This window comes from Adiantum capillus-veneris, chromosome 14 (assembly GCF_014529385.1).
Source record: "Adiantum capillus-veneris isolate H3 chromosome 14, ASM1452938v2, whole genome shotgun sequence".
NCBI lineage: Eukaryota > Viridiplantae > Streptophyta > Polypodiopsida > Polypodiales > Pteridaceae > Adiantum > Adiantum capillus-veneris.
The window spans coordinates 138,025,827-138,040,558 of NC_140944.1; the positions used below are offsets into that span (position 1 = coordinate 138,025,827).

Here is a 14,732-nt window from a genome sequence, read left to right on the forward strand (position 1 = left end):
TTTGAGAGAGGAATATCCATCCTGATGCAATCCCCAACCAGTAATTCATGAGCTAAAAGTTGTAGTGGATGGACCTCCTTGCAGCACATGCCCAATGATATAAGCTTGGATGTATTGGCAGGACAGTCAACAAAAATGTGATGGAGGTCTTCTAGAAGTTGCATCTTCTGCATTTGACATCTTCAATTCCAGCTTTGAGAGCTCTCTGTCCGGTCCATATTTCTTGATGTAATATCAGCCAGAAGGCTAGAAAGCTGTGTTTGATGGGGATTGCAAAGTTTGTTGGATTATAGAGATGGTTCCTACCCTAGTAATTCTGATTTTATATAGTTCGAATGTGATATACATCTCTACTATATATATAGACTTGATGCAATAAGAATGTTGTAGGAGTTGTGAGTCTTCTGAACAATTTGTCTATCTTCTGTAACATTGTATGCTAGTTTAGTACACATGCATGCATGCATGTGTGTGCGCACACGCGCGCGCACACACACATACACATACGCACACCACAATCAATATTGGAGAAAACTAAAACTCCCTAATGACTCAAAATGTGCGATTACTATGGAATTTTCTAATTGATCTGCAAATTAAGTTGCCTTAGAATCTCTTAAAATTCATCTATATTTGATAAGGGGAATTTCCTTTCTATTCCCTAACTTGTAAATTAGCATGTTACTTTGGCAATTTTTACCATGGGGAAATGTGTCTTGTGGCATGCATGGACTATTGGGATGAAAGCATTAGTGTCAACATTTCATGACCTTTTTAGCTCATCTCTTATATGACTCAAAGTCTTGAATCATGAACAGACAAACTGTTACACTACATGAATGTTGATGATGGTAGGGATTGGGCATATTTTATGGCATCGAGGCATTGAGCTCCCATTAGCTAGCATGACTAAAGCTACGAGCTAGATGATCAAGCTACAATGGTGAGCAACAAGTGCTCACTTAGTCTCTGTTTTGCACAAATCTCTCATATTTCACTCACTATTCAAAAGCACTTGGATTTTGATGATAAAGTAAGGGGAGTTGGTGGCTTCTTCAACATCTTTCCAAGTACATTTTGTACTCGAGAATTTGTACTAGGGGATATTATCTCTTGATAGATTTACTTGGGTGAATATTGGATGTACTACTTTAATATATTGATTAACTAAAAATCTTTAATGCAGAATGTTGAATGTAGAATAGAACCGTGAGTATGACTATATCATTTGGTATGGTCATTATGCTATGAAGAATCTACCTACAAGGAAACAAGTAAGACTGCTTAGTATATCAAGATTTCCAAAAATGTGTAGATGCTTATGAAGACTTTTTTTAAAATACCATATATTTTACTCGTAAACAATATGTGTGGGAATACTCCAACATTGTGTTAAGTATTTGGTTATTGATTATTAACTTGCTAGCTTCCATCAAATTAAAAACATAGGGGTCCACAATGGTGGAGTCTCTTGTTGATAATAGTTTAGGTTCTTGTTGATGGATGATGCCATTCAACAATTTGAGTATAGGTAAACCTTTAAAATTTGGTTATCATAAGTATAGGTAAACCTTTAAAACGTGGTCATCATAAGTCTATTGAAAAGTCATCAAGACATTTGGACCATTTCTCGATTTGTGCGTGTCATCCTTGTGCAAGGTCCATGCTAATCTTCTCTTTATCTTTCCAATGTTATCAAATGTCGTTGAAGGATTGGGCCTTTGTTTCTAGATATTTCTAGGGTCTGATGCAACCACTTGCCTTCAAGGCTCGGCATGAGCTTGAGGCTATTTTGTATATTTCTTGGTATCATTCTAATATAATCACTCACAGCTGTGAGTTTTGCACAAAAAAAAAAGTCATCAAGATATCATGCCATGGCTAGAAATGGACGTAATAAATTACCCAATACTTCTACATAATACAAATATTTTTTGGAAATGATGTCTTAGATACTATCTTTGTTCTGTTTCTCTAGATTATAACTATAGAAAATTTTGGTTTTGACCATAACAGAATACAAGCTTGTGGGATTTGTTTTTTAAAAATGACGTTTAAATGAAAAATAATTTGGAAAGACCGTTCTTCAATATCTTGAACTTTTTTGCAATTTGAAAAACCTATAATGGTCGAATATACTAGTACTTCAATCAAATTCAATTCTCGTTACATGGGATACTCTAAGGAAGGATGTTGAATGGATTAGATACAGTTCCTCTTGAGTTATCATTCAGCATAGCTATTTATTTTGAATCCGAGGAGCATTGCTTGGTATATTTACTAACAATTAGGTATTGGCTTGGATATGATATAATAGATCAGGTACTCAAGGACTCTATGGGATAGTGCTAAACCATAGGGCATTCTTGAACTGATCCATGAGGATTTTGGAGTAAGAATATGACATAAAAGTTTGATTTCTGGTGTAATCTAATCCTATACCAAATTGGATATATTTTTGCAAGAATAATCTTGCTTCCTAAATCTTCAAGAAATGTTGTAATTACCTATTAATTATCTATCAAGGATGATGAAGTTCTCGTCTCTTGAACATTCTACCCTAGGTTTTTTCTGCAATTTTCTAAAGATGGTGGTTTTCCCCTATACAATGAGAAGAGTACCAACCTGAACTTACTCCATGTATTTATAAAAAATATATAACTTCCAACTAAATGATTCAAGAAGATCATTGTTGAATTCAATAAAACTCAATTCATTTATCATAGACATCTTGCTAAGGGAATTTGTTTCTACATTACATTTCACTTTATTTTTCTTTGATTTTCTAATGATTTTGCGACCCTACACTACAAGAGGTTATTCATATTAGCGACGCTCACACAGCGACGCTCAAAAAAAAAATTCACGGCGACGCTCATAGCGACGCCGGCAAGGCTAAAAAAATAGTAGAGAGCGCCCAAAAACTCAGATCTCATATCTGAGTTTTTCGGCGCCCTCAAGCAAGGAGCAGGTAACGCTCTCCCTCTCTCTCTCTGTCTCTCTCTCTCTCTCTCTTTCTTCTCCACACACACACACACACACACACACACACGAGGAGAGGAAGGAGAGCCAGGTATGATCCTTCCCTCTCCTCACTCTCATGTTCCCTTCCCCTCTTTCTCTCTCCCTCTCTCTCTCTCTCTCTCTCTCTCTCTCACACACACACACACACACACACACACATAGTGTTTTTGAGAGAGAGAGAGAGAGAGAGTACAAACATAAACAAAAATGCACACACACATACATAAACAAAGAATGCACACACACATTGAGAGAGGAAAAGAGAGAGAGAGCATGCATAAACAAAAAACGCACACATTGAGAGAGGAAAAGAGAGAGAGAACATTCATAAACAAAAAACGCACACATTGAGAGAGGAAAAGAGAGAGAAAACATGCATAAACAAAAAAACTCACACACATTGAGAGAGAAAGAGAGAGAAACTAATTTAACGTCGTAGGAAACTAATTAAAATTAAAAGACCTAAAGATCTAGCCGACGAGGAGTTGAACTCAAGACCTATTATTCAAGAGGGAAATGGCATAACCAATCTATCATACTTGGCATGGGTGATAGAAAGGTTATACCATTTATCTCTTTTTATTGGCACACACATCCACACACGCGCACACACACAAAAAGAAGAGAGTTATAACGTCGTAGGAAACTATCATAAAAGACGTTAAAGATTAGGTTAGATGTAGACTTACGTTAAATTAGATTTAGGTTTATTTAAGTTAAATTAGATTAGATTTAGGTTTATTTTTAGTTAGATTTACATTTATTTACGCTAGATTTAGATTTACGTTATGTTAGATTAGATTTAGGTCTCCATAGACTGCGATGCCTGCATGAAGCGGATGAAGAAAGCCCTCAATGGAATATAGGGTATTGCTGCCTTCACTCATGGTAGGCTCCGTCGATCCAAAAGTACTGGTGAAATGTCTTCAGAATATAGGGAAGAAGGTGGATCTTCAGGGCGGCAAGAGTCACTACATCCCCGGCAATGACCATCTAGACAACCTCTAGTCATTCAACAGCAACTTCAAAGTTAGTAACAAGAGCAAGAACGGTCCAAAGGGCCAATTGCTGTCGTCAGATGTGGATGGAGATGAGGCAGCGTCACCACCGAAAGTTAACTCTCACATCTTTAGTGATGAGAATGCCAACTCTTGCCGAGTTATGTGAAAAATTATGTGTTAAATCAGTTTTAAGGTTCTTATAATCCCTATTAGTTTAGTTCTTTGTTTTTAATATAACATAATTTACTTTAGATTTAGATTTATGTTATATTAGATTAGACTTAGGTTTATTTAGGTTTATCCACACACACACACACACACACACACACACACACAAGAAGAAGAGACTTTTAACGTCGTAGGAAACTATCCCAAAAGACGTTAAAGATTAGATTAGATGTAGACTTACGTTAAATTAGATTTAGGTTTATTTTTAGTTAGATTTACGTTTATTTAGATTTATGCTTATTTACGTTAGATCGAGTCCATGCAAGAATTACTTACGGTTTAGGGTTTAGAGTTAGACGAACAGTGAAAAGATCTACTATGAAAAGATGTTAAGATGCTGTGAAGTGCTACAGCTAGAGAAGAGGCAAAGGGGTTTTGTCCACTACATGCAGTATCATGTAGACGTGGTTCTGTAGATTTCTTATACCCACAAATATAGGTATTGACCAATAAAGACGAGATTATAACCCGTTGGTTCTGATCTCCGCGCACCTCTAGACCGAGGTGTGCGGGGATTGGACATGACTAGAGAATGTGAGGTAGAGAGAGAGAGAGAGAGAGAGAGAGAGAGAGAGAGAGAGAGAGAGAGATAAGACGAAGAATGCCAATAGAATATTAAATTTGTTGTCCAGGTTATAAGATTTTTATCCTCATTATGAGTAGTGACGAGGATGTGGGACCGTCCAACCGAAACACCTATCTCTCAACGAGGGTCTTATGTCCTTGTAATCAATGCAAGCATGCTGTGCGACGGACAAGACGTGTTTCTTTGCAGCACGTTCGCGAATTTGGCGAGTTCGATCCATCTATTATAGATCGAGTTGTTGCCAATTATAACTCGTCGGACTCTGACGATGGCCAACAAGCAGCAATCTTGCAACCCAATAGACGTGTTCGTAGGCGCTTTGGTCAAGCAGCATATGTGAGGCCACAAGATGTAGCCTCTGACAGCTCGGGGGATGATCATGCAGAGCACATTCCCAACGAGGCAATTTTTGAGCCCGAGATTGATGAAATGATCGAGACAATCATGGATTCAGAAAGGCTTATCTATGATGATATGAAAAGTGAAGCCGATACGCCATTGTATAATGGAGCACGTATGTTTAGATTGAAAGCACTCCTGGTTCTTCTCAACATGCAGGCAAAGTTTGGATGGAGTGACACTAGCGTCACAACGCTTTTCAAGTGATCTATTACAATTATTTTACTTTAATAAAACTCTAAATGTATAATGATCTGATAGATTTTTACACTACTGTATCGTATTTTTATGTTGTGTAGATTGCTTAAAGAGCACATACTACCAGCTGACAATGTGATGCCAGATTCCTGAGATGAAGCAAGAAAGATTTTGCGAAACTTGGGGATGGATTACAATTCTATCCACGCTTGTCCTAATGACTGCATTCTTTTCAGAGGGGAATACATAGACATGGAGAAGTGTCCAAAATGTGATTCCGAAAGATATCAAGTAGATCTCCACGGGACAAAAATTCCACAAAAGGTTTTGCGACATTTTCCTCTGCTTCCTCGCATCAAGCATTTCTTCGAATGTAAGTCCATGGCCGCCCTAGCATCATGGCATGAGGAGAATAAATCTTCGGATGGTGTTCTACGAATTCCTGCAGATTGCGCAGCCTGGAAACATATAGATGGAACATGGTTGGATTTTGCCAGGGAAGCTCGAAATTTGCGCTTAGGCCTGGCTATGGATGGCCTAAATCCATTTGGTCAAAGATCAACATCTTACAGTGTATGGCCCATTGTCATCGTCAACTACAACATTCCCCCGTGGTTGACTACGAAGAAGGGGCACCTATGGCTAAGCTTGATTGTGCAAGGGCGATATAAAGTGGAGAATATGGATGTGTATCTTCATCCACTATTGGAAGAGCTACAACAATTGTGGATTGGCATAGAGGTGGTGGATATGAGCCGACACACAGGACGACGGAATGCTTTGATCAGAGGCATTCTAATGTGGACCATGCATGACTATCCCGGGCTAACAGAATGCTCAGGTGACCTAGACCGAATGCACGTAGGGCGCCGTCACTGAAGAAGCAAATCTACGAAGGTCATCAAGCGTATCTTCCAGAGAATCATGTGTTACGCGATGGCTTTTTGGGAAGAGAGCCACCAAGGATGTCTGCACAAGCATGGTTAGAGCAGAAGGAGATGTGCGATGATGGATTGCCTCCAGGGATGAAGAGACTATCTCTATGGTACGAGTTACCATACTGGCCCCGACTCATGATCAATCACTTGCTCGATCCAATGCACATATTCAAGAATGTGGGTAATCTACTATGGGACCATCTGACCGGCAAGAAAGATACTTTGGGAGCCAGAGTTGACCTTAGAAATGTGGATCGTATGGAGCAATATTGGCCGCAAACAGCGTCTGATGGATCGATAAAACTCCCTAAAGCACCATGGATTTTCACAGGAGCCCAAGAACGCAAAGTAAAAGAGACCATTCGATCTTTGCGGACCCCCACTGGAGTAATGCACTCGCTCCGAACGTGTTTTACTAAAGAAGGAAAGCTTACCGGTTTGAAGTCACACGATTGGCATAAAATGTGTCAGGTACGTTCATAGTGGACTTTAATATCATTGCATAAAATGTGGACTTTAATATCATTGTTGCACATACTTTACAGTTTATTTTACCGGTTGCCATTGAGGGATGTTTGTCTCTCGACATCCGTAACACAATCTACAAACTTGCAAAGCTGGTGCAATGGATCTCACAAAAGGAGATCAACGTAGACTCCATACCATTCGCCAAACTAAATGCTGCGGAGCTTGTGTGCATGTTTGAGAAACATTTTCCTACTACCATGCTAACCATTCAGGTGCATCTTCTTGTTCACATAGTTGATGAGGTGAAATAGCTGGCACAGTTCATTCCAGATGGATGTTCTTCTTAGAACGTTTCATGAAAACGCTTAAGGGATATGTGCGTCAAAAGGCACGTCCGGAGGGTAGCATGGCAGAAGGTTGGTTGGTATCAGAGTCCCTAGTGTACATTGGAGAGTGGCTAGACGGATTTGATAAAGCCCGGGACACACTATGGCGAACCATAGATGATGAGCGCATATCTGGGATTGTCATGTGCAATCTCGGTGTTGAGAAGAAGATGATAGAATATCTAAAGTTTTTGACTTGCCTCTTCTATCACTCAATTCATTGCGTCATTGTATTTATATGCATCATTACGTCATTGTATTTAATGGTCTTTGCGTCATTGTCTACTCTATTCATTCAATATTAAGTTTAAATATTCGTGTGTTTAATGCAGGTATGGATGATGAGGAGTTTCTTTCTTCTTTGTCACCACAGCAGAGACAGTGGTACGTGGAGCGTCATCGCTCTGGCGCATCATCGCGCGTTCCTACTCCATCCGCATCTCCCTCTCTTTCGAAGTATTCGGCGTGCTCCGAAGCTTCGGTGTAGACGAGACGATCTTCACACTCGTCTAGACACCGGCGCTCTAGTGGTGGCGGTGGCGGTTGTTGTGGGGATTCCGCCGCCGATGCCTCCACACCGCCTCGTGTTCGACGAGGCTCTTTACCCTCCCCTTCTTTGCCCGCCCCCACACCAGCAACAACATCGCCATCTACGCCAGGTTTTGCGCGGCTGACTGTTCGTAGCAGCTACACACCTCTACCTACTCCGCCAAGAGCCACCCCACTCGACACTCCTCGCTTCGGGGCCCAGACGTCGATGGAGACACCTGACGTCCGTACCCCCATCGACACGCCGCTAGAGACCCCTGCCGGGACACCCAGGTTCACGCGTCACCGGCCAGAGGGCTTGCCTTACTCGGTCGACTTCAGCGGCGGCATCATCATGGATGATGACGGCAAGAAGGTGATCTCGTGCATGCGTGGTCTTTGCTCTCAGCTGTTTAGACACTACATACTAAACAAATGGAGTGAAGTACCAAGTGATTTAAAAGACAGAGTCATCAGCATACTTCATGATGAGTTTCCCGTTCCAACACGGGATCAGCGCTTTAATGAAGACCTGATGAAGATTCGAATGCGCGAATACTGCAAACACAAGCGTTTCGAAGTGCAAAAATCAATCAAGCATGGGTGGAACAGGCGAAATTGGCTGGCCAAAGAAGATTGGAAGAATGTGAAGAAAGCAGCGCGCGAGAATCCCGACAAGTGGAAGCAACAAAAGGATGCAGCCAGAGCGCGAGTAGAGGCAGGGAGCTCGCACCACTTGGGGAGCGGTGGATGGGCATCATTTGAGGCCGATTTTGTAAGTGTTTTCGCATTGCTCTTTATGTTCGATAGTTTAGGGTTTATGAGTTTTTTAATTCTAACATAATGAAATCTTTGTATGTTTTGACAGTGGTCGATGACAGGACGTGATCCCACACCGTACGAGCGCGAGTACGCAGGCAGGAAGGGCTTAAACGTCCTGATGGACATTCTCAGTTCTCGCGGCGGCATTGTTAGTATTAGGGTTTACTCTTTTCTATTTTTTGTATTGTTTTATAAATGTCGTTATATGTTTATACTTACTGAAAGCTGTCTTATTGTCTTTTTTTGCAGAATCCGACAGATACGCCGCTTGGACGCGATGAGACGTCTGATTAGACGATGTCAGTTTAGCCATAGCTAGATAGCATTAGTTTAGGGTTTCTCATAGCTTATGTATCATGAGAAGGATTTTATACGTCTTTTTGAACCATGTATATTATTACATTTGTCACCGCAGTTCATTTTGCCAATCAATTCTTTATGCCTATGATGTTGTACAATTGTCATTATTACATTTGCCAATCAATTCATTTTGCCTATGATGTGTACAATTGTCAATTTTACGCTTGTCAATTTTGCAAACAATGCGTCTTGTGGGTGACTATTTTGGGTCTATTATCTACCCTTGCACTTTTTTTAAAAAGTGAATCAAGTACAATATGGTTGATGGGTAGCAGGGCATTCAATGCCCTGTCACCCAAAAAAATTTCTCTCGAGCGTCGCTATAGACTTCTGTGTAAACGTCGCTATAACCGTCGCTATGACCGTCGCTATGAGCATCGCTATGAGCGTCTCTATATAGCGACGCATATAGCGACGCCTATAGCGTCGCATATAGCAACGCTCTCGTAGCGACGGTTTTAGCGACGCCGGGGGTTATAAAAACCCAGTGTATTTCCGTCGCTAACAGCGTCACAAGAGCACACAACCTCTTGTAGTGCTAGTTTGGTCATCCATGTAGATTGATTGAAGTAGGACGCCACAATTTCTGAAAGCAATTGTTTAGGTAGAATCTAGGGGATACCTTTGTTTGATCAAGGGATGTAAAAGTAAAATTAAGTGTTTTGATTTTAATAGGAAAGCGAGGAGCTATCCACGTGCATGTTTGTGAGTAGGGGTCCAGGGAGGACCAGTGTCGCAACTTAATATCATTCTGCTTTCAATTTCAAAAATGCCAGTTGGACGGCAAGGAGAAATTCCGTCCCAAAATAGAGAAAAATAGTGTAAAAACCCAAAAAATTAAACCTAATTTCTTAAAATTTCCTCTTGGCAAATTCAAGAAATGAAATTTTGTATGTGAAATGATTTTTTTTGAACACTAGGGAGGACCCATTATTTTTAAGGGAAAAATACCCCTCTAATTTGTTGAAATTTCCAAGATATCCTTCGAATTTCAAAAATTTCCAAAACGCCCTTTTATCTATTTTAGTGGGATTGTTCAAGATTTTGTAATCTGTATTCCTTTTTGACAATTGAGGTCCACTTTTGTGCGCTTAGCATGTAATTCGTCACAAAATATCTCGCAAAAGAAGGCAATTACGCCTAAAAATAATGAAGGAATTCATCTCCACAGCCTACGAAACCAACTCATCTTCTGGTTTTAGCATCTTGTATGATATACAATCAGTCTTCTTATGAAAAACTAAAAAAAAAATTATTGTTGGAAAAATTCACTAAGACAAACAGGGGTGTTTTGGGAATTTTGGAAAATTGCAAGGGCATTTTGGGAATTTGAGACAAAATATATATTGGGGTGATTTTAAAGGTGAAGACAGAAGTCAACTTTTTTTTGTCTGGGCTTGCAATCGCGGCGTTACAAGGCACCGGGACAGACATTGCATGATCTTCCTTAGGGAGACCGTTTTGCCACACAGAAGCAGGCCATGGATGGCCCGCGAGAGAGAGAGAGAGAGAGAGAGAGAGAGAGAGAGAGAGAGAGAGAGAGAGAGAGAGAGAGAGAGAGAGAGAGAGAGGCCATGGACGATGGACCAAGCTGTGTGAAGAGGCTGTGTGAAGAGAGAAACATTAAGGCAGTGGTCGCAGCCCCTGGATAGACCTACGCGCACAGAGAGAGAGAGAGAGAGAGAGAGAGAGAGAGAGAGAGAGAGAGAGAGAGAGAGAGAGAGAGAGAGAGAGAGAGAGAGAGAAGAGAGAGAGAGAGAGCTCATCCGCTTCGTTGTGTGGCCATTGAGAGAGGTGGTGCATCTCCACTGCCGGCAAGTAGTAGGCCGAGCACACAGAGAGAAACATATCCACAATAAGTTTTGGACAAATTCTCACAATATTTCCCACATTGTGACTTACCTCAACATCATGGCGCTGCATACCTAGCTAGGTACGATTGGGGGCAGCGGACCGCCGGCCTAGTGGTCCCCTGCCCCCAATCGTACCAGCTAGCTAGATATGTGGTGCCTCTCGAGCAGAAGCTCATGATGTTATGCATTGTATGAAAAACACTAAGAAAGACTCCGTTTTCCTACATGAGAAAATTTCTAAATCTTCGTGTGAGAGAGAGATGAGCTTGCCGACTTGGTCACAGAGAGAGAGAGAGAGAGAGAGAGAGAGAGAGAGAGAGAGAGAGAGAGAGAGAGAGAGATATTTTGGCCGAGGCTATGGCTAGGGAGCTAGAGCGACATGCACAAGGCGGCGAGTTGGAGGATTCGTTGAGCGGCAAAGGCCGATGATGGCGACTACGTGCTTTTTCCTTTTCAGATTTAAGATTCGAAGGGAATCTGTGGGGCTGATTGAAGTCTGTGTAGTTGGATTTCTTATAGCTTGACTATTGACATATATTCCAGAGAAACCAATCGATGTAAGGATCATGTTTTTGACTGACATGTTAGCTCCATACAAAAATTCCATCCGATTGAACAACACTACAAGAGGTTGTGTGCTCTTGTGACGCTGTTAGCGACGGAAATACACTGGTTTTTTATAACCCCCGACGTCGCTAAAACCGTCGCTACGAGAGCGTCGCTATAGGCGTCGCTATATGCGTCGCTATATAGCGACGCATATAGCGACATTTACACAGAATACTATAGCGACGCTCATAGCGACGCTACAGAGCCATAAATAGCGACGCTTATAGTGACGCCCGAGAGAATTTTTTTTTGGCGGCAGGGCATTGAATGCCCTGCCACCCATCAACCATATTGTACTTGATTCACTTTTTAAAAAAAGTGCAAAGGTAGATAATAGACCCAAAATAGTCACCCACAAGACGCATTGTTTGCAAAATTGACAATTGTACACATCATAGGCAAAATGAATTGATTGGCAAATGTAATAATGACAATTGTACAACATCATAGGCATAAAGAATTGATTGGCAAAAGGAACTGCGGTGACAAATGTAATAATATACATGGATCAAAAAGACGTATAAAATCCGTCTCATGATACATAAGCTATGAGAAACCCTAAACTAATGCTATCTAGCTACGGCTAAACTGACGTCGTCTAGTCATACGTCTCATCACGTCCAAGCGGCGTATCTGTCGGATTCTGCAAAAAAAGACAATAAGACAGCTTTCAGTAAGTATAAACATATAACGACATTTATAAAACAATACAAAAAATAAAAAAGAGTAAACCCTAATACTAACCATGCCGCCGCGAGAACTGAGAATGTCCATCAGGGCGTTTAAGCCCTTCCTGCCTGCGTACTCGCGCTCGTACGGTGTGGGATCACGTCCTGTCATCGACCACTGTCAAAACATACAAAGATTTCATTATGTTAGAACTAAAAAACTCATAAACCCTAAACTATCGAACATGCATAAAGAGCAATGTGAAAACACTTACAAAATCAGCCTCAAATGATGCCCATCCACCGCTCCCCAAGTGGTGCGAGCTCCCTGCCTCTACTCGCGCTCTGGCTGCATCCTTTTGGTGCTTCCACTTGTCGGGATTCTCACGCGCTGCTTTCTTCGCATTCTTCCAATCTTCTTTGGCCAGTCAATCTGGCCTGTTCCACCCATTTCTGATTGCTTTTTGCACTTCGGAACGCTTGTGTTTGCAATATTCGCGCATTCGAATCTTCATCAGGTCTTCATTGAAGCGTTGATCCCGTGTTGGAACGGGAAACTCATCATGAAGTATGCTGATGACTGTTTTTTAAATCACTTGGTACTTCACTCCATTTGTTTAGTATGTAGTGTCTAAACAGCTGAGAGCAAAGACCACGCATGCGCGAGATCACCTTCTTGCCGTCATCATCCATGATGATGCCGCCGCTGATGTCGACGGAGTAAGGCAAGCCCTCTGGCCGGTGACGCGTAAACCTGGGTGTCCCGGCAGGGGTCTCTAGCGGCGTGTCGATGGGGGTACGGACGTCAGGTGTCTCCACCGGCGTCTGGGCCCCGAAGCGAGGAGTGTCGAGTGGGGTGGCTCCTGGCGGAGTAGGTAGAGGTGTGTAGCTTCTACGAACAGTCAGCCGTGCAAAACCTGGCGTAGATGGCAATGTTGTGGCTGGTGTGGGGGCGGGCAAAGAAGGGGAGGGTAAAGAGCCTCGTCAAACACGAGGCGGTGTGGAGGCATCGGTGGCGGAATCCCCACAACAACCGCCACCGCCACCACCAGAGCGCCGGTGTCTAGACGAGTGTGAAGCTCGTCTCGTCGACGCCGAAGCTTCGGAACGCGCCGAATGCTCTGAAAGAGAGGGAGATGCGGATGGAGTAGGAACGCGCGATGATGCGCCAGAGCGATGACGCTCCACGTACCACTGTCTCTGCTGCGGTGACAAAGAAGAAAGAAACTCCTCATCATCCATACCTGCATTAAACACACGAATATTTAAACTTAATATTGAATGAATAGAGTAGACAATGACGCAATGACCATTAAATACAATGACGTAATGACGCATATAAATACAATGACGCAATGAATCCAGTGATAGAAGAGGCAAGTCGAAAACTCAGAATTTTCAATCAAAAGATGTGAGCGCGAGTATAAAAGAGCCAGAGCTTTTACAACACGGAGCAAAATTGTTCAAATACAATATTTGTGGCTTTAAGAGATCTCTCTCTCATCCTCGCATAACTCAGCGTAACTTCCTATATCTATATAGAGCTCTCCGTTTAAACACATATCCTCTGTTTCATTTTGTAGCTCCTCTACATGCACCCCATATAGAGTAGTAGCATCTTGATGCTCGTCTGGCACCACCGCAGCGGCTTCTGATTGAGCATCTTCTCTGATCTCCTCCATTGATGTCGTTGTGATTGGCACATGGTAGCCTTCATACGTCCTTGCAGTACGAGGGGCTACCTCTATGACGTACCACCAGTTTGATGTAGACTTTGTAGGATGAAATATTACCTGCGAGAGCCACATAACTTACATGAGAGCTTTCAAGCACATAACTTGTAAAAGGGGGATGTTAACTATTTACATACTTACTTGTTCACAATGCTCGGGTAGTACGAAAGTGTCTCTTAGGTCAGTCCATTTCTTAGTAGAATCCACCTCAAGAAAACCAGACTCTCCTCTACGCACAGTAGCGTTGCGACCCTCCATGATTATCTTGAACCATTGCACGTCGAACAAGTCGACAAAAAATCCTCTGTAATCGATCCTCAAAATCTCTTGCAGCGTGCCGAAGTAAGTGAGTTCCGCCACCACAGGATCTGCATCAGAGGAACGTCGTCGACTAAACTGTTCAAATTTGGCCATGATTCCACAATCTTGAGTAAAACGCTTTTTGTCGATTCGTTCCACCCTAAAATGTCGACCTTTACACCATGCTCCTGTGTATGACTTATACTACAACGAACAAAGGTTATGAGTGGCCGTTCAAATGTTTATAAATAAAGTCACTTGCTAGTCGTACATTGCAAACTTGCCTTGGTCGCGCAACCCCGAGAGTACTCCCACTCTTCTTCAGTCACTTCGTCACCGCATTGTTGTGCGCTTTTCAATTGGTTGTGCAACCATCTTAAGCTCATGAAGGTTGGTAGGCTCTCCAGAACTGCTGGATAGTGCATCGGTGGTCGTCTTCCCCGTCTCCACTCGATTCGTGCCCTTTGTCGCTCTTGCTTTGCATCCTCATATTGTGAAATCCACTTTTGCATCACTGGATTGTGAAGCATGCAAAATCGGTTGATTTTAGCCTCTAGATCTTCCGTCATCTTCTTCTCAACACCGAGATTGCACATGACAATCCCAGATATGCGCTCATCATCTATGGTTC

At 42.1% G+C, this 14,732-nt stretch overlaps 1 non-coding gene across 1 annotated transcript; it reads right to left on the reverse strand.

Moving 5' to 3' along the window:
• Nucleotides 1-1,612: 1,612 nt before the first annotated feature.
• LOC147443219 (U6 spliceosomal RNA) lies at nt 1,613-1,719 on the reverse strand. The gene has a single exon (XR_015190331.1). It is a non-coding gene; the product is annotated as a U6 spliceosomal RNA (small nuclear RNA).
• Nucleotides 1,720-14,732: the final 13,013 nt, after the last annotated feature.